Source organism: Cucumis sativus, chromosome 5, assembly GCF_000004075.3.
Source record: "Cucumis sativus cultivar 9930 chromosome 5, Cucumber_9930_V3, whole genome shotgun sequence".
NCBI classification, from domain to species: domain Eukaryota; kingdom Viridiplantae; phylum Streptophyta; class Magnoliopsida; order Cucurbitales; family Cucurbitaceae; genus Cucumis; species Cucumis sativus.
The window spans coordinates 12,711,419-12,715,988 of NC_026659.2; the positions used below are offsets into that span (position 1 = coordinate 12,711,419).

General features: G+C 28.8%; 1 long non-coding RNA gene across 4 annotated transcripts; it reads right to left on the minus strand.

Annotated features, from left to right (window-relative positions):
• Positions 1 to 602: 602 nt before the first annotated feature.
• LOC105435409 lies at positions 603 to 3,351 on the minus strand. 4 transcript variants are annotated; one of them, XR_004216615.1, is made up of 5 exons: positions 2,985 to 3,351; positions 2,799 to 2,901; positions 1,761 to 1,849; positions 1,058 to 1,137; positions 603 to 961 (listed from the first exon to the last, which is right to left on the minus strand). It is a non-coding gene; the product is annotated as an uncharacterized LOC105435409 (long non-coding RNA). The 4 variants fall into 4 exon arrangements; XR_004216614.1 differs by having other exon boundaries at positions 2,799 to 3,143; XR_969411.2 differs by lacking the exons at positions 2,799 to 2,901; positions 2,985 to 3,351 and adding an exon at positions 1,974 to 2,750.
• Between the last annotated feature and the right edge of the window lie 1,219 nt (positions 3,352 to 4,570).

The window sequence follows — 4,570 nt, forward strand, 5'->3', positions numbered from 1 at the left end:
ATATGTAGTATATGATCAGAGTCTTTCATTTATCGAGAAAGTAACAATCTTATTTTTTACCTTATTACCATCTTAAAATGTTTTAAATAGGTAATTTGTATCTATCACTTTTTATAAAAAAAAAATTGATATACGTTATAGTTTTTGGACATTTATGATTAATTCAAAATTTGAGAATGAATGAGTTTGAAAAAGTTTGTGTATATGAAAAAATTTAAGATAATGGTTATAAAAAGTTGATATAAGTTGTTTATTACTCCTTTCAAATTCCATAAATCTAAAATTCACAAAACACGTAGATTTGTTATTTTATAATATGATTGATGGAATTTGAAATGAGTAATAAATAATTTATATCAACTTTTTTATAAAAAGAACATGGTAGGTACTAATTACCTATCGTAAGTTTACTCTTTTATGTGAGATTGAACGTTTATCCTCTATTCCTATGATTACTATATTGAAAATGTATTAGTTTAATAAACTAATATTTTTTTTAATTATCTTATTATGTTTATTTAAAACTGTTGAACGTTCCTCAATTTAATACTATTTTCTTTATATATAATAAGAAGAATATAGATAATTTTAAAAGAAAGAAATATTTTAACACGTGCACGTCTAGGTATTCTTATAGATAAAAAATGTGACAATTGTATCTCATTATATGTGAAAAGGGGAGAATCCAACAACAAATTTTGATTCTGAAATATGGATGGAAGGCAATACAAACTAGGAGAACTACATCATCTGACAATGTAAATTGAAGTATTTCAAATCATTATCATTTGTGAAGATGATATGCAAATGAGAAGCATCTTAAGAAGCCAAAGGACTAGACTCTATTGTAAGACAATAAGTACCCCATCATATTCCAAAGGCAAAAACTACTCTCATCTTGTGGAATATAATATCCAGCCAGCCCATCTTCGTATTCTCCACCACAGTTGCATTCTCATATCTAATTCAAACCAAATGATGAACAATGATAAGAAAGCACCAACTTCACAATGGTAAACAAATATCATTCATTAGCACAATGATTAGAGACACCAACCTGTCCTTGTCAGGTACGTCGAAATTTACCAAATTCACAATGTTGACCCTAGACTCGAGCTCATCGAACGTTAATTTCACCTGTGCAATATTTTTAAAATCAATTTAACTTGATCGATCATACGACTAATCAGTCGTTGTTCTTTAAAGAGGAACATGGAGGATAACATCAAAATCTCAGGAACAACTTGACTATTCAATTAGAAAGTCATCCTTTAAAAGTTAAATTTGTAGAAGCATTACATGATTACGAAAAGCGTATGATTCTAAACTATTCTATTTTTGATAAGGAAAAGATATATTTTATAACAAAGTTTTGGTGTTGTTGATTCCTAGGTGTAGTATGAACAAGGAACAACAATTTACAATGCTGTAAATTGGAGGGACAATCATATTGTTTTGGAACTTAATAGTTAGCATAACAGAGAAACGGTGGCTATATCTCTTATGACCTACAGATCCACCTGCAGTCTAGATGATTCAGAATTCAGACTACAAAAATAATTTTAAAAAAAGTGTGTTGGGGGGAGTGATTAACCAAACAGAAACAGAAACCAAAATTCTCATCACATGTATATGAACTTTATATGACACAAAATTTTGAATCCATTCATATTGAATTCCTTTCTAGTCTATTGATCAATCTATTCATAATGAATCTGACCGATATCTTACTGACTAACCAAGAGAATTTATAGGGATACCTGAATATCAATGTCAATGTGTGCACCCTAAGCACCACCGAGAGGCTGACAGATCATTATCCTCGAGTTCGACAAGCTATATCTTTTTCCTTTAGAAATAAACGAGAAGATGCAGAGCAAAAAACTTCATTTATTTTTTAATATTAGAGAAATATTTAATTTAAGAAACCTACAAAAATAAAATTCAAAAGATGTTACCACTCTAACTTGTACCTTTTGTTCCAGCGCTAAGCAAGAAAGCTTCCATATACGGTTAATAATAGTGCAAATAGAAAACCCAATTTAAGAACAAATTATTAACCAAAAATAAGAGGGAGAAGTTGCAGACAACAGTTCTAGGTTAGGAAAACTCCTCCTAGTCATTCTCCAATCCTATCTCTTTTAAGCTATTCATTCAAGTGCACCAGAAAAGTTGAGTCGATGTTGGCTCAACGCCAGACTTGAAGCATTGTGAATATATATATATATAACAAATATAGTTTCCAATAGATTAGGGTGGCATGTTAAAACACTAAGTTTGAGCCTACCAATGCGGCTTTGACTTAGAACTAGAAGCTCAAGCATTGACAACAGAAATGTCTGCTAACGATAATAAGGCCAAACTACAATTGAAACATTTGGACCGGATAAGCTTGATCCATTTTAATTAAACTACCTGTTGAAGGAAAAGAATAATGAAGGCTCCAAGCTTTACAAAATTATATGCAATATGCAGACCATATAACTAGTCTGTTATAGAATAAAAATGATGACCGTAACCAAGAAGAAGTCATGCCAGTTTCCACTAGTTTAGATAATAATTCTTTCCAACACAGTTCAACAATGTCATGCTAAATCGTAAACGAAACGGAAATAAATGAAGAAAAGAAGAGTAAATCAGTAATACAAACTAAGAAAGTCACACATGTTACTTTTTTTTAGTTTTCAAAATTTGGGAAGTTAACGAAGCATGTTTGCAAAAGAATGACAAAAAAAAAAAAAAAAAAAGGAAAAAGATCAATTTTAACTTTAAACTTGTCAAGGTGTATCAAAATTTACCCTACACTTCACATTTCATCCAATCGAACCCCTTCTTCCTCTCTCAACACTTGTCAAATCTTCCAAGAATATGGTCTTCACTTCTAAGGTTTTGTCTCGCTAACTTTCATAATCAAAATAGTTGAATATTAATACCGTAAATTAGAAGTACGAAAATGCGACCTTCAAAGACAAATAATGTCATACCAACTGTTTTATTCTCCACAAAGCATTGCAGTGCAGTTACAAGTTCACGCTTAAGCCTTTTGGCTAGAAGACCCACGCTTCTAAAAAATGTGAACATAAATGATAAATAAGAAACTTAGCTACGATACGTATGGTGAAGAGCACAGTTTCAACCAAAAATAATAATATTAAAAAATATCAAGTGCTTGAACCTAAATAAACATTTAGTAGCAGCAACAAGATTAATTCTATTTCATCCATCTTAAGACAGGTTGTCCATTTGATGTGCTGAATTTTTTCTGTTGTTTTACAGAACCTTCAGCTTAAAGAAAATAAGAAAGTTCGTAAAGGGTTGAGAACTCTATGAAATGCGAATAACCACTAAGTGTAACATCTCCCTTTAGTGTATGCTATCTAGGAGGCTTGTGGCACCTCTCCTCCTAACTTTATTAAATTAGTATGTTGTTCATTTTTTTTTAATAAAAGCTTGATTTTGAAGGAATGAAAACTTTAGGTAGCCAAATCTTCTAGAACCATTTCTCAATTCAATTTGAAAATCCCAAAATAATTGTACATGGTCAATATTTACAAATTAAATTCTAAAAAATTTATCATGCTTTTAAACTAAAAGATACAAAAAAAAAAAAATGAAAAGTTTATAAAGTTTGACACCATGTGAATCTATTAAAACTTCTAAATTTAACTTCCAAATCAGTACTGAGACACGACCTATCACATACTTTTCTATCTTCTATGATTGGTTTGAGAACCAATTAGGATGAGAAAAAGTTCAGAGAGAAACTATTTTTTAAGTGAGACAAAAACATAGGTCGAAGAAAAACTACTTTCTTTTACATATTTATAATTTTCTTCCCTTATGAAGTAGGAGAGAATTGTAAGATTCTATTAATTTAAAAAATAGTAAATTAATAAAAATTTCAAATCAATTAATTAATAATTAACTAAATTATATTTAAATCATATTTAATGAATATCTCTTTCAAATATCTTTTAGTTTTAAATTAGTTTAATTAAATAAAATTAAACTAAACTATTAATTAATTCTTCGATTAGCTAAATTAAATATCTTATATTTAACTTAAATTAAATTTGAATCATATCTAAATATAAATTTCTCTCGTAACCAATTATTTTAATATGAATGCAGTTCACCTAAATTAATATTTGAACTCATCCAAATATTTTATCTTTCATAAATTAATTTTGAATCATATCTAAAATTAAATTTATATAATAAGTTTGATTAAAATATATAAATTTTATATTATAATGTATCAATATACATTATACTAGTTCCCAAAGTAAATTTGAATATTTCAAATTACAACCAATATAAATAAATCTCATTACCCTTTATGAGCTAGAAATGGGACCTAATAGACCTACGGATAAAAAACTACAACGATATGAGATTATTTGGCTAAACTCATTAACCACATTAATCAATATTCGTGAACTGTATGTACACTCCACTAAAGACTCACAACTGAACTATTCTCACTATAGATATATTTTTGTGCCCATGAATATAGACTAATAACAGTTAAGTTAGTCCTTCACGAGTGTTCGTAACATCAGTTAAGTCA